This window comes from Stenella coeruleoalba (assembly GCF_951394435.1).
Source record: "Stenella coeruleoalba genome assembly, chromosome: 13".
In the NCBI taxonomy this organism is placed as follows: domain Eukaryota; kingdom Metazoa; phylum Chordata; class Mammalia; order Artiodactyla; family Delphinidae; genus Stenella; species Stenella coeruleoalba.
The window spans coordinates 34875977-34901150 of NC_137159.1; the positions used below are offsets into that span (position 1 = coordinate 34875977).

The 25174-nt window shown below is 40.0% G+C and overlaps 1 protein-coding gene across 16 annotated transcripts in view; it reads right to left on the reverse strand.

Moving 5' to 3' along the window:
* MEIS1 (Meis homeobox 1) overlaps window positions 1-25174 on the reverse strand; it is a 964979-nt gene that overhangs the window by 600367 nt on the left and 339438 nt on the right. The window contains exon 8 of one of the 16 annotated variants that reach the window (XM_079941526.1): window positions 16610-16721. The exons of the other annotated variants lie outside the window; for them this stretch is intronic. The gene's annotated coding sequence lies outside the window, so the exon portion shown is untranslated. The remainder of the gene's footprint in view (window positions 1-16609; window positions 16722-25174) is intronic. 16 annotated transcript variants of the gene reach the window in all.

The following is a 25174-nucleotide window of genomic DNA, read 5'->3' on the forward strand; positions in this document are numbered from 1 at the left end:
TACTGGGAATGTAAATTGGTACAGCTACAGTGTGTGTAAACAAATACAACATGATCCAGCATTTCTACTCCTGGGTATATATCTAAAGAAAATGAAAACACTCATTCAGAAAGATACTCACACCCTAATGTTCACAGCAACATTATTTACAATAGGCAAGATATGGAAGAAACCTAAGGGTCCATCAACAGACAAACGGATAAAGAAGATGTGGTATATATATACAATGGAATATTTTTCAGCCATTAAAATGAATGAAATTTCGCCACTTGAAATAACATGGATGAACTTGAAGGATATTATGCCAACTGAAATAAGTCAGACAGAGAAAGACAAATACTGTATGATATCACTTATAGGTGGAAACTGAAAAATAAAACAAAGTAGTGAATATAACAAAAAAGAAACAGACTCACAGATATAGAGAACTTATGGTTACCAGTGGGTAGAGAAAGGAGGAAGGAGCAAGATAGGAGTAGTGTATTAAGAGAGACAAACTGTTAAGTATAAAATAAATAAAGTACAAGGATATATTGTACAGAACAGGGAATATAGCCAATACTTCATAATAACTATAATGTAATATAGCATTTAAAAATTGTAAATAACCATGTTGTACACCAGGAACTTATGTAATATTGTAAATAAACTATACTTCAATTTTTAGAAGTCCAAACTCTACTGTGAAAAATAAAAATAATTTTGATCAAAACCACCTCCTTTTTTCTTTTATTGTTCATACTTTTTTCTCCTCTATATAAGAAATACTTGCTTACTCCAAAATGAAAAAGATTTTCTCTTATTTTCTTCTACAAGTTTTATGATTTAGCTTTTTAAAACTTCCATGATCTATGTGGGGTTAATTTTTATGTATATGATGTGAGGCAATGATCAATATTCATCTTTCCATATGGAAATATATTTATACCATTATAATTTTTAAAAAATATTCTCCTTACCCCCATTAAATTTTCTTGGCACCTTTATCAAAAATAAATTGACCAGGGACTTCCATGGTGGTGCAGGGGTTAAGAATCCGCCTGCCAACGCAGGGTACACAGGTTCGAGCCCTGGTCCAGGAAGATCCCACATGCCGCGGAGCAACGAAGCCCATGCACTGCAACTACTGAGCCCGCACACCTAGAGCCCGTGCTCCACAACAAAGAGAAGCCACCACAATGAGAAGCATGTGCACTGCAACAAAGAGTAGCCCCTGCTCGCCGCAACTAGAGAAAGCCCGCGCACAGCAACGAAGACCCAACACAGCTAAAAATAATTAATTAATTAACGTAAAAAAATCAATTGACCACATATGAGGTGTCCTATTTTTAGAATCACTGTTGTGTTCCACTGTCTGAACATGTCCATATGTCTGTCCTTACACCAGTACCACACTGTCTTGGTTACTGTATCCTTATGCTCAGTCTTGAAATCAGGTAGTTATTCCTATGTTTCAAAATTACTTTGGATTTATTCGGTATTTTTCCATTTCCATGTAAATTTTAGAATCAGTTTGCTGATTTTTTTTAAAAAGCATACTAGGGTTTCATTGAGATTGTATTGAATCTATAGATTAATATAGGGAAAATTGACATCTTAACAATATTGATTCTGATACATGAACAAGATCGTTCTGTTATTTCAGTCTCCTTTGTCTCAGCATTTCTTCAAGTATTTTGTAGTTTTTAGGGTATAGGCCTTATTCATATTTTGTTAAAATTTTTACTAGTTTTTCATGGGTTTTGATGCTATTCCATACGATATCTTTAAAATTTTAATCTCCAAGTGTTTGTTGCTAATATATAGAAACTGACGTTTGTACATTGACCTTTTATCGTGCACTTTGTTAAACTAACTTATTAGTTCTAGTAACTTTCTTGTAGAAGCCTTTGGATTTTCAATAGCTATGATCATGACAGTTTTACTTTTTCCTTTGCAATCTATACGTGTTTTTTCTTTTTTTTCCTCTTGCCTTATTATACTGGTTAGGATGTCCAGGACAATGATGAATAGAGGTGAGGAAAGCAGATATCCTTCCTTGTTCCTGATATTAGGGAGAAAGTCTCCAGTCTCTCACCATTAAATATAGTATGAGTTGTAGGTTTTTCACAAATATTCTTTACCAGGTTTAGGAAGTTCCCTTTTATTACTATGTTCTGAGGACTATAACCGATTTTCTAATGTTAAACCATTTGTGCATTCCTTGGGATAAATCCTACATTTATCATACTGATAATATGTCATACATTTTACTTCTACGTAGTTTATAAGCCTCACAATTCTACATTGTCATTTTTGCTTTTAAAAAGTCAAACATTTTGAAGAAATTTAAATATGAGAAAAATGTGTTTTATATTCCCCACATACCCATCATTCGGAGTGCTTTTCATTTCTTTGTGCAGATATGTTTCCATCTAGCATTATTTTCCTTCCACCTGATTCCTCTTACATTTCTTATTGTGCAAGTCTGCTGGCAACATACTTCCTTGGCTTTTCTTAATCTGGAAACATCTTTATTTTGCCTTCAGTTTTGAAGGATATTTTTGCTGGGTAAAGAATTCTAGGTAGACAGGTTTTGCATCTTTCTTCTTTTAAAACTTTAAATATATTGTTATATTGTCTTTTGTATATGATCATTTTTTCTCTGTGATCTATTTCTCTGGCTGCTTATAAGATTTACTCTTCATTACTTATTTGCTTCAGTTTAATTAAAATGTGCATTGGTGTGGTTTTCTTCATGTTAATTAGCCTTGGGATTTAATAAATGTCTTGGAAGTGTGGGTTTATAGTTTTTGTCAAGTTTGAGAATTCGTGACCATTGTTTCTTCAAATAACTTCTGCACCCTCCCCCCTTTCTGGAAGTCCAATTATACATATGATAGAACACTTGATATTATATCATAAGTCACTGAAGTTCTGTTCATTTATTTTTCATTCTATTTCTATGTTTCCTTTTGGATCACTTCTATTACTATGTCTTCAAATTCACTCATCTTTTGTTTTTTTGTTAAGTATACAATCTGCTATTAACATCACTCAGGGAAATTGTCATTTCTATTTTTATCTCTAAAAGTTCCATCTGCTTCTTTTAAATATCTTCCATTTCTCTCCTCATCATGTTCATGTTTTCCTTTAAATACTTGAACATAGTAATAATAACACTTTAGTAGTCTCGTCTGTTGATTCAATAACTTCTGTTTCATTGAGTTTTCTTCTAGTTATAAGTCACAATTTCCCTTCTTCACATGTTGAGCAATTTTTTATTGAATGCTAGACATCGTATATTTTACATTTTTGAGTATCTGGTTGTCTTGCTTTAAAGATCTTTGGGATTTATTCTGGAAGGCCCCTAAATTACCTGCTAAGTTTGATTCTTGTTTTTAAGACTTTTAGAGTGTGTCTAGAGAACCCTCTATTCTAGAGTATATTTTAACTTTACTGCAATGGTGTGACCATTCTGGAGTTTCCACTGAATGCCCTGCATGGTCAACAAAGACTTTTCACCCTCTTTGGTCAGAACCTGAATATGACACAGTCCTGAGTTATCCCTGGGAAACCTTCAGCTCCCAGCTTACCAGCATTTTTTTTTGGCATTTCACCCTATGCATGTCGATCATAGTTTTCAGCGAAGAGTCAAGGAGACCTCTATACATATTCCTGGAGATAATTTTCTGGGCAGCACCTTCCTCTCCATAACTCTGCCCTTTATGTTACAGACACTTCAGCTTCCCTGAACTAAGATCTATGTCTCCTCAACTCCACAGAATCAACATGCTTTGCTTACAATCTTACTCCCTGTTCCATGGTTCAGAGTGTCCTTCCAGGAAGAAAGCTGGGGCAATCACAGGGCTCATCTCATTTGTTTATTTCTTTCAGAGATCACAATCCTCCCCTGCCCCTTGTCCAAAATATAGAAGCAGTTGTTTCATAGGTTTTGTCAAGTCTTTCATTGTCTATAGCAAAGTGATAAAGTTCATTCCTCTTGTTCCATCACGGCCAGAAACGGAAGTCTACTATACACTTTTATTCTAATTCTTAGTATTTTGCTCCTAGATTCTAGTTTGGGACAAACGTAGAGACAATGATGACTGACTTTTTTTTGAGTGTTTACTATGTTCCGGGCATTATGCTAAAAAGTTTTACTTTAATTGCCTCATTTAATCCTTACAATAACCTACGTACCATATAATACCCCATCTTACAGAGGAGGAAAATGAGACTTACGGAAGTAACTTCCCTATAGTCACATAGCTAGTAAGCAGTGGGATCAGATTTTCAATCCAGCTCTGCTGGACTCTACAGCTGGACTCTTAACCAATATACTTGGAAAACCCTTTGATATACCCAATATACTCACCCCATATGACAGTATCTCAAGCATATACACTATTATATATGTACACTAACAGTAAATGGCATTATATAATGCCAAAATGTTTACACCAATGCCTGGAAATTAAGTGCATTTTTTTTGCAAAACATTATATCTATCTATCTGTCTATGCAAAATACTTAAAGGTAATGTGTGAAGTTGGGAGTAGGAGAATTTTGCACTTACATACTGATCAAGCATATTGAAGTTTTAAAACATCATCTCTGCAATTCTTTAACAATTATAATATATTGGTACTTATTTTGTTATTAATTTCAGGTAATTCTATTTTTATCTCCCCCAAAAGATTGTAAACAAGCTTCATGAGAAGAAAATCATGTCTTAGTCCTCCTCTGTACACCCTGCATTGTCTAGAACAATGCCGTCTATATAGTACTTACTACATTATTTTTTGATTTCTTGATAGTTGGTTGATTCATCAAGAGAAGCTTTTTAATGTAATTGCCTTGATTTGTACTTTGCTTTTAAGTACAGATCCCAAAGGATGTTACTACTATATTAGGTATTTCTTGCTAATTCTTTCTAGATTGTAAGTTTCCCAAGGTCAAAGATATGTTTTAAGTATCTGTGTCTCTGCTCAACACAGTGTGTAGATCCAGAGAAGCCATCAATACACAACCAATTGCTGGCTTCTGGTATGGATACACAGGCAGGGGGCCCAAAACTGAAGAGATTGCCTACTATACCTATAGGCCCACTGACTAGCACAAACTGGACCAAGCTCAAATCACCACAGGATTTTGCATTACAAGATTCTCTTCAGATATAAACATCCTAAATAGTAATAATGTAACCTAACATATCCCCATCTATATCACAGTTTAAAAAACACTTCCATTTCACAGGTTAGCCATGATCTAGTCAGAAAATGGAAAATTACTATTTCTCCTACAAATAGAGGAAAGCAAATACAGAGGAACTGGTTACATTCTGGTGAGGGAAAAGTTAGGAATACAATCAGGGTCACTGAAGGAACCGTGGCATAATTAACAGTAGGAAGCCACTGTCACCCTTAGGTCTGGAGGGGCAATGGGAAGAAGTGGTGAAACAGAGCCCAGAACTTGAGGCCATCCAGTGGCTCCACAGCCATGAAGGAAAGAATGAGCCAAGGATGCCACAGGAAGCCAAGAGGAGAAGTGTCCTGGGTTCCCTCCACTCCGGCTCTCTAATATTCTGCTGCTGCCTCTCATTGGTCAAATCAATCTGGAAGCCAAAGGGCAGGGAAGCCTGGGAAAGAAACGTAGCTTCCTGTGTTACAGAGCAGATCAGGGAAAGGCAGAGAAAGGATCTGAGAGCCATCAGGCAGTTGATTCTACATTTTATCTCGTTCTGTGGAACAGAAAATGGATACTTGGAGAACTCCAAGGATATACTCAAGGTCATACATCAGCAAGTGGTAGAGCTAGAATTTCTTTAATTACAAACCAGTTCCATACATTTTTTTTATAGACCATGACTTCCTTTCACAATAGAACAGGAGGTGGAAAATTGTATTTATGTGCATTCTCCCACTTTCTATCTCATTCCTTTCTCATTTCTATTCTCACTACACACGACTGAATTTCCCCTAGAGTTTTATTTACAGTGGTACTATTCCCTTTAGAAGTCCTAAGCTCTAAAGAGGATTGTCCTCAGGACCAAGACCACTGGTGTCCTTCATTCCCCCAGTCACTCTCCGTCCCCCTGTGCTCCCAGGGCCCCTTTGGCTTCCTTCCCTCACGCACATGCACTTTGAGCAGCAATTATCTGTTGCCTGTCTCCCCTCTTAGGTTGATGAGAACCAATTCTCAGTCATCTTGATATCCTAGGATGATATCCCTGATATCCTGATACAACATCTAGCACATTATCAATGCTCTGTAAGTGCCTGAATAAATAAATGAATATAACTGAAGGTATCCTCCCAACAGATAGGTGAAGTATGCAAAACTGAGGCTGCTTAACTGACCTTAAGTCCCTGAAGATTGTAAGATACAACAGTTCACAGAAGGTTAGAGTCATCAGGAGGAGGGATGTTTACTCCTTTAGTCCCAGTGTCTTAGCTTTGGTGCTCTAGCTTTATCTTCATCCAAAATAAGGTTGTAGAAGTCATGCCTCTTCATTTAGTCACATGGATGAGAAGAATGAACACAAGTGAGTGGCTGCCTAGACTGAGAATCCATTCAGATGCTGACATAAAAATAACTGGACAACAAAGCCCCATTTTAGCACTTTCTCTACCGTGATACACAAGAGGCATTTGTGGGCCCACAACAATTTCGAAAGCATAGTTCTAGGGAATAATGCTATGTAATCATAAAATTACACTCGAGATAAGATTTAATTATCATTTTCACCTTTCTAACACCTTTCACAAAGTAATACTTAAAAGCTTTTTGCAAGAAAGAATATTACCCTCATAGTGATAACAATGAAAGCTCAAGAAAGACCAACCAACAGGCCAGGCTTTTACGGGAACTTAGGCTCAGGGTGTTATTCAAAATTATTATAAGTGACTGCCACCTAAGGGAGTTTATCGACTGGCTTCAAAGGGGAAGCCACTGGGAAAAATAAATGGACTCTTTCCTAAAAGAGATATTTTCATTTCTCCAGACAGAGAGCTAATAAAAGCTGCTGGCTACTACGATAAGCAGGCACTGATCGCAAGCTAAGATGCATGTCCTCAAAATCACTCCATTTTCACTGTGAATCAAAACACACTCAATATTATCACTAATAGAGATGTGCAAGGCAGAGGTGGAGCAGCTGTCTTCTAAGGGGGGGATCTACAGGATGACAAAAGCTTGAACTAATTCTTACCTCTCCTGGATAGGAATATAAAATTAGACACGGTGTCCTAATTACATTCATGAGTTTCCAGTTAATTTTAAAATCGAACTGTCAAGGTCATGAAAGGTAAGGAAAATCTGAGAAACGACCGCAGATTAGAACAACGTGTTATCCTGGATTGAATTCTACACACAAAAAAGGATATTAGTGGGAAACTGGTGAAATCTAAATGAATTCTAGAGTTTAGTTAATAGAAATATATCAATGCTAATTTCTTAGTTTCGACAAACTGGCATTGTTATGTAACACATGAACATTAGGGAAAGCTGGGTGAAGGGTGTATGGGAACTCTCTGTACTCTATTTGCAAATTTTCTGTAACTCTAAAATCATCCCAAAATAAAAAGTTTATCTTGTAAAGAGTGATAAGCAAAGTCCGCTGGCTATTCTGGTGGTTTTATTACTTGGATAACGACAAGTTGAATACTTCTTCCTAATTTCCAACTTTCCAAAGAGGAAGAAGACGATCCATCAGACAACATGGAATATGGAAGGGGCAGGGCGGATGTTAGCTCCTGAATGGCACTACGGGTCAAAAGGAAAATCTGCCACCATTAAATTTTGAGTGATGGCCTCAGCTGCTGAGGCGCCCAGAGGGATTTAGCCCGTGGTTCCTGATGGACTCCCTCCTTTTGCTGATCAATCAAACTACAGTCATCAGGCATCACTTAGAAATGAGACCAAAATATTTCTTAATTCATGAGCACGTGTATATACACCTTTTCAATGTAAATAATTTACAAGTATGTGTGCTCACTTTCTTTTCTCAGAATACTGAAGAACAAACTACTACGAAGAATGTCCCCAAGTTTTGACATTGTTCTACCTTTAGGCTTAAACCGGAAGATTGAGATTGAATTTCAGAAGCATACGGGTCCTGGTAGAAAACAAATGGCATCATCAATCTGAGGAGAATTTAATAAAGCGACTGATTCCCAAGGTATGGACAAAATTTAGAGAAACAGCAAAGATCAGTGCAGCACCTCAGGCCCCGGTGTTGTGAAGAGCTGTTACGACAGCTCTTATGAAGATGCCCCTAAAGTGAAGAGACAAAGGGGAGGGAGAAGTTACCAGAAACTGAGAGATGGATATATCTAGAGGGCCACCTGTAGATCATCCACTGGACACAAGCCAGAGGAGTTAATAACCTGACCTTACTCTCCTCTTGCCCTCTGATTCTCTGCTGATGCCTCCCATTGGCCAAATTCAGCTAGAAACCAGAGCACACAGGAGCCCAAAGCTACACCCCACATGGGCAGCCTTCTGGAGGCTCAGAACAGAATGGAGAAAGGGGTGGAGAATGGATCTGGAGGGACAGTCTTATCCAGGCTACTCACTCTGTTAATGGCCTTATCTTGAGTTTTCATTGCCATTGCACCTATTTAATAATAATGCTAATCTATCCATTGCTCAGTTGCAGGATTTTTCTGAATCTAGTACAGCCAAATAATTTTGCATTTTGTAAAATCTTTGATATGGGTCAAGCCACACCCAGACAAGATGCAGTCACCTCTCAAAGAAGGGGCATTATTTGCCAAGTAGCTCAGGGTAGCAAAGCACAGGGGCTGCAGTATGCTTCCACAACGGGATGCACTTGGAAAGGACTGTACCCAGTTTCCCTAAGTGGCCTCAGCTGGCTTCAAATAACACTTTTCCCTCTTTCTAGTCTGTCCTTTATTTTCCCTTCACTTGTGAAACCCTTTAAAAACGTCAGCAGCAAAGACTTCTCCCTAGAGACAAAAGGGGGAGATGTGGCAGAGGAACAGTAAAAATACCATTGGAACGCAAAAGGGAAAATGCCAATAACTGCAGACTCGGGCACTCAGAGATTCATTGGCGTTTGTATTATTTGTATTTTCTTCATCACCTTTCAATTTCTAATTATGTGTAAGAAAAATTCCAAATGGAAAAATATGTAAGGCAGTTAAAAGAGAGAGAAGCAAGGCCCATGAGTTGAACTTAGCAACTGAGCTAAGGTAAAGATGGCCACAGAAGGAAAAAATGGGAGGATCAAGGGGAAGAAGACAGAGGCAAGATGAAGCCTCATGTTGGATGAGGGGTAATCTAATTCTCACCTCCGGGGTCAGTAAGACACAAGATGTGTGCTAGTGAGCCGGCCAAGCGGTAGGACTGGGGTGCCCAGAAAACACATGTAAAAGGTAGGCCCTGCTTTAATAATTCAGATACCAAAAAAGTCACATTTCCTTGATATTCAAGTTGTAATGACTCCAAGGCTTACCTGCCTAGGTTAGCAGTGCTTCTCTTTACCAGACAAGCCCAAGAACACACAGACTGCTCAGTCCATAATGTTAATCTTGTGTTTTTCATTTCACAGCAGAATCCATGCTCATTCCATCACTCACCCACTCATTCATTCATCAAATAAATATTTGCTGAGCACCTGCTATGCATCAGGCACTGCTGTAAATGCTGAGGATGCAGCAGAGAAAAATGAAAACAAGATCCCTTACTCTCCTGGTCCAAACATTCAATTTTTAAGGTAGACCAAATGAGCAGAAAATGAACAAGATACATTCAAAGATGAACATACCCTTGAAGGAAATAAAGTAGGATAGACTCTTAAAGAGGGCCTGCTAGTGCAAAGACGATTACTCTAGACTGAGAGGTCTGACAAAAAGCCTCAATGAAGAGGTGGCATTTCAGCTGTGATCTTAGATGACAAAAAAGAAATGAGCCAAGCAACAAAGTGGACCATGAATATTGGAGGCTCATGCCTGGAAGCCAGTGCAAAGGTCCTGAGGAGGAATGGACTTGGCTGATCTTACAAGGGTGTCAGAGTCAGGGTGGGTCCAAACCTTGGCCATAGGGTATGTTTAGAGCCAGCCCTTTCTAAGGACAACCTGGGCCCTGGGGTTCTAAGTCTGCATCAGGCGTCCAGATCCCTGAGCCATCTCCTCCCGCCAAGAGCCTCTCACCCATTCCTAATTAGGACGCAAATTTTAGTGGACTTACAGAGTCCTGACAAAAACCACCTGGGAGGAATGTATCATAAAGTCCCTGGAAAGGAGTTTCTACCTCTTCCCAGCTCAGTGCAGGATACAGGGGAGATCTGCTGAACTTTTGGATATATAAATTTAGTTTTGAAGATTTTTTTTTCCAAAACAAAGGAAGCCCATCACAAAGTTAGTTGACATCCTTCATTAGTAGAAACTAGACTGCTCACAAAACCTCAAATGGCTGTCTTTCTTAAAATGAGAAACTTAGGTTTAACCCAAATAGGTTCCCTGCAAGGTGTGCCTGGCGTTCTTCTCCTCAGGCAGGACGGGAGATGTTTATAAAGCTAGCTGCAGCTCCTGCATGGAGGTATCACGGTTCCTTCTGCAGTAGCAGTGGAAGGTGACGAGATCTTAAAGTTCAAACAAGAAATAAACATTTCAATGTAGAGTAGGTCACAGTCAGCAATGAGGTGGCTTGAAAGTATACCAACCAATTCCTTGATACTCCTGTCTTCACAAGATGGAGACTAATTCCTGTTCCCTTACCTCTAAACTGAACTTAGTGACCTGAGGAATAGAATGTGGATGTGAAGCAGCATGACTCCTAGGATGAGGACATAAGAGGGAAAGTGGCTTCCTCCTTGCTCTCTTTCAATCTCTCACTCTGGGGAAACCCAGCTGCCATGTCATGAGGACACTCACGAACAGGCCCATGTGATAAGAAACTGAGGCCTCCTGCCAATGGCCATGTAAGTGAGCCACAGTGGAAGCTGATTCTCCAGCCTCAGTCAAGCTCTCAGATGACTGCAACCCCAAATGGTATTTTGTCATGATCTCATGAGACATCCAAGTCACCCAGTTAAGCCACTCTCAAGTTCCTAACCCACAGAAACTACTTTTTCTGGGGTAACAGACGTTTGCTGTTTTTAGTCGCTAAGCTCTAAGATAATCTGTTGCATATCAGCATAAGCAGTGAGGTCTGGAAGCATTTATATGGGGGTCTATGGGAAGGCACCAAGCCTTAAAATAAATGCTGTGATAGTTTAGTACCCAGATTCTACCTCCAGGCTGGCATGGTATGCAAACAAGGGGAACATATCTGAAACATGTCAAATGTCTCAAATAGAGGTAACACCATTTGTTCCCATTTGGAGTTATTAATAATCATACTGTTCTTATATTGTTATATGTTTTATATTTTTACACAATACTAAGAGCATGACGTGATAGTCTGCTGACAGGCACAACAAAATACTATGACATCAAGTCTGCCTCGAGACTGGAAGGGGTGAATGTAAAAAAATTTACCCGAGAGTAAAGATGTCAACCCCCGTGGCAGAGAATTTCAGTACCTTTAATGCAAGCTTATTAGTCTGGTGGCAGATAGAATCCTCCATCTTGACGATCTGAATCACTAAGCCCTAGACTGATATCTTTGCATGAGCCAGTGTCTCTCTGCAGGTTAAAAAGTTGAGAGATCACAAACAAGCAATATTATTTTGGAACCAAGAGATGTTATTCTCAAGCTTAAACTTCTTTACCCTCATCACATCTGCTTCCCAAAATATCAAAAATATTGAAAATCAGGAACTGTCAAAGGCAAATCAAGTCAGATGTGCCTATTCCGAGACTAGCATGTCAATAGTGTTTATACCCCTTCTTACACCACGGAGTCTAATTACCTCTGATTATATATTTAAGGAAACTTCCATTCACTGTAAACACTGCAAAAATATATCCCTTTAGGTTTTTATTTCCTCCATCTGGCAGACACAGAAAGTCTCCCAGTCAGCTAAAGTCCTGACTAGAACACTTCACCTATGGGTTAAGGGATGGGGAATAAATAATGACAACAATCACTCATGAGCAATGTCATATTTCTCTTTTATTGCCCATCTTGCCCATCTCACCATCCTCTAAAAACCTCAAGCCTAGGAGAGGGTGTTCTTATGGCAAATTGAAAATCCAGATAGCACCTGTGCTACCAAATGCAACCTCCCCACAAACTGACTTGGGGACCAATGGTGCCACGATTCTTTGCCAGATTCAGACGCAGCTGCTAAGGATGGAAACACTATAGCCAAAGAAATAAGTGAACAGGACACTGCCCCCAATATGGCCCTTTGTAGAAAATTGTTTGATTGGGTTTTTTCCTCTGTCCTTAGGTAGCTTTCCAGTGAGTCCTGGGGAATTCTTGCAATTCAGAATCTCATCTATTTTTCCCTGTGTTCCTGTCACCATATTCTTAGAATCAAGTGGTTTAAATTCCCAGTGGGAAAACTCCAAGCATTTCAGTTTGAGTTTTTATTCCCAGAATAGACTACGTTTCAAAATCACCCAGTAAATAAAGGCAGCATTTTTAGAGGCCTTCCCTCATGGGAGAATTAATGATTGAAGATTGGAGACACTGGGGAGAGCTGAGGATCTCAGGAAGTATAAGGATAAGGGAAATAGCTTCAGAGGGATGTTATATTTTTATGCAGAGAAAGAGTTTCCTTAGAGTCCTCTCAAATAGAAAAAAATGACTGTCATTTTTCTAATATTTAAATGATGCCCATGATAAGCCCAGTAGTGAATTCAGTATTTCAAGAATACAACAAAAAACAGACAACTAGCACTGGTTCCCAAGATGCTTTTAACTTCAACTCAGTAAAAATGAATTAGCAAATCATATGCCTGTGTGTTTGTACATTTATTCACTTATTAAGCATCTTTTACATGCCAGGCACTGTGCTAGGTATTGAGCGGGCATTGTTGAACATAGAAAAAAGACATAATTCCTGTGTTTCTGAAGTTTATAGTCTAGAACAGAAGATAGATATTAAATGGATATAGGGGATGGGGAGAAAGAGAGAGAGAAATAAAAACACAGAAGTAAATAACGGATAGCTAGAGACAGTTATATTAAAATGGTGCAATTGATCCAGTCAGGGAGACCAGAGAAAGCTTCTATGAAGGAAGGTTGATTGAACTGAATTCTGAAGAAAGAATTTCTGGGTTATCTGGGGGCTGAGGAGTGAGGGTAACATACCAGAGAAAGGGAAAACCTATGTACAAAGGACCTGTGGCAGAAAAGGAGAACAGCACATTCAAGAAACTGAAAGAAGACCATTATAGCTGCACTGCAAAGATTAAGAAGCCTGGTGTTAGAGGAAACTATAAAGAGGAACAAGGGGCAGACCACACAGGGCCTTCCAGACCACGTATGCAAAGGACCGTGGGTGCACACCCTAATGTAAATGGGAATCTATCAGAAGGGCTCAAGAAAGGAGCGACACGATTAGATCTTCGTTTTAAAGGTACCCTTCTGGCTACAGTTTAGAGAGCAAATGGCAGGAAGGTCAGAAGGGATTTAAGGAGACCCAGAGTTCAAGTGAGAGATGGATGCTTGTGTCAGTGTGGTCTGTGGGCCCAGATGCCAATTACCAACCTGCTTTTCAGCCCCACACCTGCCTTTACATGCTCTGCTCTATTCTGCCTGGCTGGGAGTCTATGAACCCCATCTTCCAGTGTGTTAATTTCTTCATAACACCTCATTCTCCTAGAACAGTGCACAATGCTCACAATGTGGTCTCAATGGTATAGAAAGTTCAGTGGGATCTCTCTGGATTTGAACAGACTACAAAACTTGAGCTAGATTTTTGTAATTATTTTGTTTTGGAGGTTACTGTTTTGTTCTTGGCTCATAAAAATCAAAAAAGAGATTCTGAACATACACTGTATACCATAGGTCCTAAGGAGAATTAAAGAAGGAAAAGGAGAAGCAAGAGGAGGACAAGAAGGAAAAGGAGACTAGGGCACAGTCCTGTCCTAAAGGACCTTAAGAACTAACTGGAGGAATTGTATATAAGCCCACGGTGTGCTGCAAAATCACTGCAACTGATAAATATTGAAGGCTATAAAATTAGTATATGCAACGTATTATCCTGGCACTCAAGGTAGGAATGAATTGCTTAATTGGGGAATAAGTGGAGAAAGCTTTACCAAGCAGTAGCATTTGAACTTAGTCTTTTAGGTGGAACAGAACTTGAAATATGTGGGAAAGTGTAGGAAAAGTATGTCTATCTAGGAGAATGATGCCATTCATTTATTCATTGATTTATTTTTCACATATTTATTAAACAACTCTGTATTCTTAGCACTGTATTAAGTGCTGAGAAAATGTGGCTGAAAGAACTATTCAAAGATCTTACAACCTAACACACAAAGATGTACAGGAAGGAAAATATGACTTTTGTGGAGATGAAAAATAAGGTAGCTGGATTTTCAGCACTGAACTCATAAAGGAATAGTGGAAGAGAATGGAAGGTAGTTTGGGACCACAGTGGAGAGGGACCTTTAATGTCAGATTAATAATCCAGAGTTTTACCCTTTCGTTCCAGTTACGATGGCTATGTTACAAAGTACTCCAAATTTTATTGCTGTATAACAACCATTTATTATGCCCATAGTTTCTGTGGGTCAAGAATTCAGACAAAGCACAGTGGGCAGCTTGTCTCTGCTCCACAATGTCTGGGGCTCACCTGGAAGGCTCAAGAGCAGAGGGAGATATGGAACCATCTAAAGTCTCATTCACTTACATTCTGGAAGTTGATGCTGAGGGCGGGCTGGGGGTCTCAGTTCTTCTCCACAAGGGCCTCTTCACGTGGGCTAGCTCAGACTACCTCAGAGCCCAGGGCCTGAGTTCCAAGGGGAAGTGTTGAAAGAGAGAGACAGAGTGAGAGAGAGAGGAGGAAGCCATATCCTTTTCATGACCTAACACTGGAAGTCACACACATCACTTTCATATACTCCTAACTGAAGGAGTTACAAGTCTCCTATTTTCAAGGGGAGACCTCACCTCTTGGTTAGAAGAGTGTTGTCACATTGTAAGAAGAGTATATGAAAGGAGTTATCAGTCACTTGTAAGAAGACAGATAGGTAGATAGATAGGAGATTAATCTTTGGAAAACACCATCTGCCTCAACTTTAGATAACACAAAGTCCTGTGAATAGAAGAGCAATCCGACAAAATTATATTTTAGGAAGATTAACCTGGTAGCAAGGACAGCACGGAGATGGAGCACAGAAATGATGTAACAATTACCGAAGTTGAACTAACGAAGAATTTGCATCTTGCCTTTTTGTGTATGAAGTCCATTATTCTGAGTTTCATTCCTTTTCTGCCTCACTATTCTCTTTCAGAAATTTTAATGCTGTACGCTCCAAAGTGTATTCTATAAAGTATCAGTCCCAGAAGATTCTCTAACAAAATAAGACCCTATGTTCAAAAGGAGGTACACATACTGTACCCTTTGTCTCCCTCGGAAATTCCCAATGCTTCTTAGCATAGAAAAACCTCTCAGAAAGTCAGCAGCAAAAGAAAAAACTCTGCTTAACATTGTTTTATCCAGAGTGTCTCCAACCTTTTTGACCACTGAACCTTTTCAGCTTTTCACTAATTAACGTCCTATGGAACTAGCCTAAAGGCCACAGTCCTGGCTGCCCCTGGGCAGAAGAGTGAAAGGCCAGGCAACTAATCAGTCAACAAGTATCAGATGCCTAAATTAGGAATAAGACTCTGAAAATAAAGGGAATGTGTATTATATTGATAATAAGTTTTCAGTCCAATAACGTAAAACAAAAAAATAAATAAAAGCAATGGAAATTTTGAGTTGTTTCAAGAGAATCTAAGAAAGATCTCAATGAAAGACATGTGATTTCCTTGAGAATTTAACCAAATGGGGCTGGTTCTTGAATGTCTGCACACTTCTCAAACCTCAGGCAAGGCTAAATTACTGGGAAACTCTTTTACTTTTAAATGCAACATGAAAAAGTGTTTATTTTCCAAAGGTTGTTTTGCATTAAGATGTGACCATTGCTTGCACACAAAGAAAATTTTAGAGAAAGTGTGCCAATGAAAAACTCCATGTGCACTGCAGTAAACTACCAAGGAGAGCAGGAGAGCTTCCTCTAAATCACCACTGGTGTGTCCTGATGGGGCGTCAGCTGGTAGAATGGTGATGCTCTGGGAGAGCAAGGCTGTGTCACGGGCCTCTTTGTCAGTGTGATTGCTCACAGGCACCATCAGCAGCTTTTCCCTGTGGCCTATTTCCTTTCACCTTTTCCTTACTTTTCTCTTTTCTCCAAGATCCCTGCTTCTGGCCTTCCCCAACCAATACTTTTGTCTAAAGAAGCTAAACCCAATCAAACAGACCTCCTTAATATCTCCTGGCCTGCCAGGTGCCAAACTAACATCTAGAACTCAGGCTGCTGTTGCTGGGTTAAAAAATAAATAAAAAAATGAAAATTCTATTGCGAAGTAATTCTACAACTGCTTTGAATCTCTGAGAGGATTCCTTGATCTCTCCATTTCATCTCAGGCTCTCATACCCCTCTTGGTCTCTCCTCCAGCCTGAATTCTTAGCTTGATCTTCAAGCTACTCACTTACCTGCAGCCTCCTTTCTTTTGCATCTTTATCCTTTCCTCCAAATTCATTCAGAAAGACACCATCCTCAGATCGATGCAAGAATCTGCCTCTTCTGGTCCCACCTACAGCACAGCTGGAATGATTAAAACGATTGCAAGCTCTGATCCCAGCTGCTGAGGCCAGAGCTCCACCTTCCAACCCTTACCCTTGTCAGCGGTCAGCTCCCTTCCCCGTTCATCTCAGTGATTGCTCCAAACTTCCCTACTCTCCTTACCACCTAGACAACCCCTCCCACACCCGAGTCTAAGAAAGACTGAGCTCTCCTTCAGCATGGAAATCAGAGCCATCAGGTGGAACTTCCTGAACCACCCTACTTCTACAATTCTGTAGCTACATGTAACTGCTCTAATTTCATACTACATTCTTCTGTGCCTGTTATGGTCTGGGCACAGAGGCAGGGGACAATTAATTACTGGGTAGAAGAAGAAAGAAAGAAAAGAGGCAACCATGTCCTAGCGCAAGAGGGAAACAAGCTACTAGCTCTTCACCTGGCCATCACTGACCACCTCTCGCCACACCGCCTGTGCATTTTTACACGCAAGGGAATCTTTGTTCCTTGTTCTGCCTTGAGTTATATCTCCAATGGCTCCATCTGTCTAATTTTGAAACATGTCAAGCCCCAGCTAGAAAGGGAGGTAATAGGAAGAAAAGTAAATGGCATCCTCTTAGGTATTCATTAACATACAGGTTGTTTGCCTCTCAAGGAAGCTTCCCCTCAACATCTCTCTCTAGTCCCTTATCAGGATTAGAGAACTTCGGTTAAGCATCAGAAAACCTGGGGCATTTGTCTTTGGTGCCCTGCTGCACTGCTTCAAAACATCTATGAAGTTATCATAAGAAAAGCTGATTTTTCCTATTTCTTTAATTTTATACCAATATGAGGTGGGTATTCACTAAACTCCCTGTGGCAATCACTTCATGATATATATAAATCAAATCATTATGCTGTTCACCTTAAACCTACACAGTACTGCATGTCAATTATATCGCAATAAAATTGTAAGAAAAAATTTTTAATAAATAAAGGGCAATGGGGGAAAAAAAAACCTATATATGGGTCTGTTTTCCCCACTAGACTTTGGGTCATATGAGGGGAAGCCAGTATTTTACTTATTTTTGTTTCCTATCACAAAGCGTAGGGCTCAGCGTATACTAGGCAATCATTAACTTTCACTGAATAACTGAATCAATAAACAAGTGCATGAATTATACCAGGATCAGCAGACTTTGCATGAATGCTGTAATAACACACACCGGGCAGACTCCCAGGGCATCTGGTCTCCTGTGAGGACCAGGAGTCATAGCGTCACCCTGCCCCACAGGACCAACCACAGCAGGCACCACGAAGAATTAGAGATGAAAGATGAAAGGCCCCCTGAGATAATCTGGCCAAACACGGACACACGGGCCACCTCTAAAATACTTGGAGTCCTCTGGCACAGATGATATATAAACAAACACAGGTATTATTGATGAACTGAAACCTGCTCAGTTCCCAAAGGTCCCTGAGAAAAATAAATTCTAGGAAAGTTCAAAGTACAAGTCAGCTCAATGGGAGGTGGCCCTATTTGTTTCTCTAGAACTAGTTCTCCTGCCCTTACTTGAAGTTTGACTTTTAATTGCCAAATCGCTACTTCCAGTGATGAGATTTACTGGTAGAACTAATGAGGTACCTTCAAAAAAATATTTTATTTTTTATTGGAGTATAGTTGCTTTACAATGTTGTGTTAGTTTCTGCTGTACAAAAAAGTGAATAAGCTATATGCATACATATATCCCTTCCCTCTTGGACCTCCCTCCCTGCACCATCCCACCCATTTAGGTCATCACAGAGCACTGAGCTGAGCTCCCTGTGCTATACAGCAGGTTCCCACTAGCTATCTATTTTACACATGGTAGTGTATTTATGTCAAACCTAATCTCCCAATTCATCTCACCCTCCCCTTCCCCGCCGTGTCCACATGTCCATTCTCTACATTTCCGTCTCTATTCCTGCCCTGCAAACAGGTTCATCTATACCATTTTTCTATATTCCACATACATATGTTAATACACGGTTTTTGTTTTTCTCTTTCTGACTTACTTCACTCTGTATGACAGACTCTAGGTCCATCCACATCTCTACAAATGACCCAATTTCATTCCTTTTTATGGCTGAATAGTATTTCATTATATACATGTACCACATCTTCTTTATCCATTCATCTGTTGATGGACACTTAGGTTCTTTTCATGTCCTGGCTACTGTAAATAGTGCTACAATGAACACTGGGGTACATTTGACTTTTTGAATTATGGTTTTCTCAGGGTATATGCCCAGTAGTGGGATTACTCGGTCATATGGTCTACTTTTAGTTCTCTAAGGAACCTCCATACTGTTCTCCATAGTGACTGTATCAATTTACATTCCCACCAATAGTACAAGAGGGTTCCCTTTTCTCCACACCCTCTCCAGCATTTGTTGTCTGTAGATTTTTTGATGATGGCCATTCTGACTGGCGTGAGATGATACCTCATTGTAGTTTTGATTTGCATTTCTCTAATGATTAGTAATGTTGACCATCTTTGTATGTGCCTCTTGGCCATCTATATGTCTTCTTTGGAGAAATGTCTATTTAGGTCTTCTGCCCATTTTGTGATTGGGTCGTTTGTTTTCTTGATATTGAGCTGCTTGAGTTGTTTGTATATTTTGGAGATTAATCCTTCATCTGTTGCTTCGTTTGCAAATATTTTCTCCCATTCTGAGGGATGTCTTTTCATCTTGTTTATGGTTTCCTTTGCTGTGCAAAAGCTATTAAGTTTCATTAGGTCCCATTTGGTTATTTTTGTTTTTATTTTCATAACTCTAGGAGGTGGATCAGAGAAGATCTTTCTGTCATTTATGTCAAAGAGTGTTTTTCCTATGTTTTCCTCTAGAAGTTTTATAGTGTCTGGTCTTACATTTAGGTCTTTAATCCATTTGGAGTTTACTTTTGTGTATGGTGTTAGGTAGTGTTACAATTTCATTCTTTTACATGTAGCTGTTCAGTTTTCCCAACCCCATGTACTGAATAGGCTGTCTTCTCTCCATTGTACATTCTTGCCTCCTTTGTCATAAATTAGGTGACCATAGGTGTGTGGGTTTATCTCCCCTGGGCTTTCTATCCTGTACCATTGATCTATATTTCTGTTTTTGTGCCAGTACCATACTGTCTTAATTACTGTAGCTTTGTAGTATAGTCTGAAGTTGGGGAGCCTGATTCCTCCAGCTCTGTTTTTCTTTCTCCAGATTGCTTTGGTTATTGGAGGTCTTTGTAAATTGTAAATTTTTTTGTTCTACTTCTGTGGAAATGTCATTGGTAACTTGATAGGTATTGCACTGAATCTGTAGATTGCTTTGGGTAGTATAGTCATTTTCACAATATTGAGTCTTCCAATCCAAGAACATGGTGTTATCTCTCCATATGTTTGTGTCATTTTTGATTTCTTTCTTAAGTGTTTTACAGTTTTCTGAGTACAGGTCTTTTGCCTCCTTAGGTAGGTTTATGTCTAGGTTTTTATTCTTTTTGTTGCAGTGGTAAATGTGATTGCGTCTTTAATTTCTCTTTCTGATATTTTGTTGTTAGTGTATAGGGATGCAAGAGATTTCTGTGCATTAATTTTGTATCCTACACAACTTTACCAAATTCATTGATTAGTTCTAGTAGTTTTCTGGTGGCATCTTTAGGATTTTCTATGTATAGTATCAACATCATCTGCAAAGAGTGACAGCTTTACTTCTCTTCCAATTTGTATTCTTTTATTTCTTTTTCTTCTCTGATTGCTGTGGCTAGGACTTCCAAAATGATGCTGAATAACAGTGGCAAGAGTGGACATCCTTGTCTTATTACTGATCTCAGAGAAAATGCTTTCAGTTTTTCATCACTGAGGATGATGTTTGCTGTGGGTTTGTTGTATATGGCCTTGATTATGTTGAGGTAGGTTCCTTTTTTATGCCCACTTTCTGGAGAGTTTTTATCATAAATGGTGTCGAATTTTGTCAAAATCTTTTTCTACATCTATTGAGATGATCATATGGTTTTTATTCTTTAGTTTTTTAATATGGTTTATCACATTCACTGATTTGCATATATTAAAGAATCCTTGCATCCCTGGGATAAATACCACTTGATCATGGTGTATGATCCTTTTACTGTGTTGATGGTTTCTGTTTGCTAGTATTTTGTTGAAGATTTTTGCATCTATGTTCATTAGTCATATTGGTCTGTAATTTTTTTTGTGACAGCTTTGCTTTTGGTATCAAGGTGATGGTGGCCTCGTAGAATGAGCTGGAAGTGTTCCTCCCTCTGCAATTCTTTGGAAGAGTTTGAGAAGGATGGGTGTTAGCTCTTCTCTAAATGCTTGATAGAATTTGCCTGTGAAGCCTTCTGGTCCTGGACTTTGGTTTATTGGAAGATTTTTAATCACAGTTTCAATTTCATTACTTGTGATTGGTCTGTTTATATTTTCGAATTCTTCCTGATTCAGTCTTGGAAAGTTGTTCCTTTCCAAGAAGTTGCCCATTTCTTCATGGCTGTCCATTTTATTGGCATATAGTTGTTTGTAGTACTCTCTTATGATCCTTTATATTTCTGCAGTGTCCACTGTAATTGTTCCTTTTTCATTTTTAATTTTATTGATTTGTGTCCTCTCCTTTTTTTTCTTGCTGAGTCTGGCTAAAGGTTTATCAATTTTGTTTATCTCTCAAAGAAACAACTTTTAGTTTTACAGATCTTTGCTATTGTTTTCTTCCTTTCTATTTCATTTATTTCTTCTCTTTATGATTCCTTTCCTTCTACTAACATTGGGTTTTCCCTGTTCTTCTTTCTCTAGTTGCTGTAAGTATAAGGTTAAATTGTTGGAGATTTTTCTTGTTTCTTGAGATGAGACTGAATTGCTATAAACTTCCTTCTTAGAACTGTTTTTGCTGCATCACAGAGGTTTTGGGTCATCGTGTTTTCATTGTCATTTATTTCTGTGTATTTTTAAATTTCTTCTTTGATTTCTTCAGTGCTCTCTTAATTATTTAGCAGTGCACTGTTTAGCCTCCATGTGTTTGTGTTTCTTACAGTTTTTTTTTTTTACTGTAATTGATTTCTAATCTCATAGTGTTGTGGTCAGAAAAGATGCTTGATACAATTTCAATTTTCTTGAATTTTCCAAGGCTTGATTTGTGACCCAAGATGTAATCTATCCTGGAGAATGTTCCATGTGTACTTGAGAAGAAAGTGTATTCTGCCACTTTTGGGTGGAATATCCTGTAAATATCAATTAAATCTATCTGGTCTATTGTGTCATTTAAAGCTTGTGTGTCTTTATTCATTTTCTGTCTGGATGATCCGTCCATTGTTGTAAGTGGGGTGTTAAAGTCCCCCGCTATTATTGTGTTATTGTCGATTTCCCCTTTTCTGGCTGTTAGCGTTTGCCTTATGTAGTGAGGTGCTCCTATGTTGGGTGCATAAATATTTATAATTATTATATTTTCTTCTTGGGTCAATCCCTTGATCATTATGTAGTATCCTTCCTTATATCTTGTAACACTCTTTAGGTTAAAGTCTATTTTATCTGATATGAGTATTGCTACTCCAGCTTTCTTTTGATTTCCATTTGCATGGAATATCTTTTTCCATCCCCTCACTTTCAGTCTATACGTGTCCCTAGGTCTGAGTGGGTCTCTTGTAGACAGCATATATATGGGTCCTGTTTTGGTATCCATTCACCAAGCCTGTGTCTTTTGGTTGGAGCATTTAATCCAGTCACGTTTAAGGTAATTATCGATATGTATGTTCCTATTACCATTTTCTTAATTTGGGGGGTTTGTTTCTGTGGGCCTTTTTTTTCCTTGTGTTTCCCACCTGGAGAAGTTCCTTTAGCATTTGTTGTAAAGCTGGTTTGGTAGTGCTAAATTCTCTTAGCTTTTGCTTGTCTGTAAAGCTTTTGACCTCAGCAGGCTCCCAGGTGCCCAAGTGGGCTGGTGAAATGCTGGCCTAGTTCCCTTCTGATCCTCCAATCCCCTGAGGGTCTCTCCCCATCCCCACTGATCCCCTCACTGTGGGTGGGCCCCTCCCGAGCATGGGAACCCCTCTCCTCCCCCAGCTGCTCCTCAGGGGCACCGGTACTGTCTGGCCTCTGCTTTGCTTCCCCCCGCAACTCCCTCAGGACCCATGAGGCCAGAGAGGGCCTTGGAAGGCAGAGGATCAGGCCCGGGACCTCAGCAGGCTCCCCAAGACCCAACTGGGCAGGGGAAACGCTGGCCAAGTTCCCTTCCGATCCTCCAGTCTCCTGAGGGTCTCTCCTCGTCCCCATTGTTTCCCTCACCATAGGTGGGCCCCTCCTGGCGTGGGAACCCCTCCTCTCCCCCCACCGCCCCTCAGGGGTGCCAGTCCCATCCCGCCTCCACTTCTCCTCCCTCTTCCCTCTCTCCCCACATGCTACCCAGTCGCTCAGAAGTTCCTCCCATCCTCTTAGGTGTCCGTGGTCTCCCATCAATGCCTGGTAGGTGCCCTAGTTGTGAAGAGACTCAAACTCTGCATCCTCCTACTCTGCCATATTGACTCTGCCCCCCAAAAATATTTTCACAACTTGCTTTTGAACTCTGAGAAGTTCCTTCTTGGAAGCTACAAATGGGGTCTTTGTGAGACAAGTCGCCTCCTGCCTGACCAGGTGTGCCCATCCAGCTCCGTGCTGACAGGCCCCTCCACCAACGGGGACCATCTTTTTTCTGGGACTGAAATGAGTCCCTGGAAGGGCAAAGCCAGCAAGAAACCCCTTTGCTTGGACAGAGGGAGACTCACCTCACTGTTCTCGGTAAGCTTAGCTGCTGCTCAGGTTCCTTGGGATGAAGACAAGTGGTCATGTTGAGTTGGGTTGGCCCTCCTAGAGCTCTCACCAACCCAAGATGCTTTCTAGATCTCTCTTCCCCTCAGGGTGCCGACCCCATTGTGAGGGCAGGTGAACACCTATGCCAGAAACTTGACATGTGTGCTCTAATATCTCTCGACCCGTAGGTGGAAATGTTAGCAAAACCTAAGGAACTTTTAAAAAGTGTACATGTCTAGACTCCCTCCCAGAGATTTCAATATACCCTCTTCTCACGCTGAACACCAGGGGTCCCCACACCCCGGGCCATGGACTGGTACCCGTCCATGGCCTGTTAGGAACCAGGCCACACAGCAGGAGGTGAGTGGCGGGCAGGCGAGTGAATCTTCATCTGTATTTACAGCTGCTCCCCATCTCTCTCATTACCGCCTGAGCTCCACCTCCTGTCAGATCAGCGGCGGCATTGGATTCTCATGGGAGCACAAACCCTACTGTGAACTGCGCATGCGAGGGATCTAGGCTGCGTGCTCCTTATGAGAATCTAATGCCTGATGATCTGAGGTGGAGCTGAGGCGGTGATGCTAGTGCTGGGGAGTGGCTGCAAATACAGATTATCATTAGCAGAGAGGTTTGACTGCACAGAGGCCATAATAAATCAATTGCTTGCAGACACATATCAAAACCCTATCAGTGAGTGGCAAGTGACAATTAAGCTGTATTTGGTGGCAGGCTTTATAGTGGCAAGTGAGTTGATGTACTTCAATTGTACAACTGCATCTGGTGGTAGGCTTTAAGTCAGAATCCAACACTTATTTTAGTCTGCGCATGGCCCGCCCATTATTTTATTTACCACTTCCATCCACGCCTCTTTCCTGCACTGCACACTTGTCTCATAGTTTTCATAAGCTCACAAGCTAACCCTAGCCAAAATGAGTAAAAAACAAACGTTGCTGGAGAGCTTCTTTGGAAAGGGTGAAAGACCCAATGATGAGACAGCAGAAGACTCTAAGACTGCCAACAGAAAGAAAGCTGCATTTAAAAGAAAATACCAAGAGTCCTACTTAAATTATGGGTTCATTGCGACACGTGATTCACATTCTCCAATCCTGCTTTGTATAATATGTGGCGACTGGCTATCCAATGAAGTCAAACCTTCAAAACTGCTTCACCACAAAGAGACCAAGCACCCTGCATTAAAAGACAAGCCTTTGGAGTTTTTCAAAAGAAAAAAACGTGAACACAAAGAACAGAAGCAATTATTGAAGGCCACCACTTCATCAAATGTGTCTGCCCTGAGAGCATCATTCTTAGTGGCTAACCGCATTGCTAAAGCTAAGAAGCCCTTTACTGTTGGTGAAGAGTTGATCCTGCCTGCTGCTAAGGACATTTGTCATGAACTTTTAGGAGAGTCGGCAGTTCAAAAGGTAGCACGTGTTCCTCTTTCAGCTAGCACCATAACTAGACGAACTGATGAAACAGCAGAGGATATTGAGACACAATTGTTAGGATTAATGAGTCATCGTGGTGCACAATCCAGGTTGATGAGTCTACCAATGTTGACAACAAGGAAACAGTACTTGTTTTTGTGCGATATATTTTTCAGGAGGATGTGCATGAGAATATGCTATGTGCACTTTTGTTGCCAACCAACATCACAGCAGAACTATTCAAGTCTTTGAATGATTACAT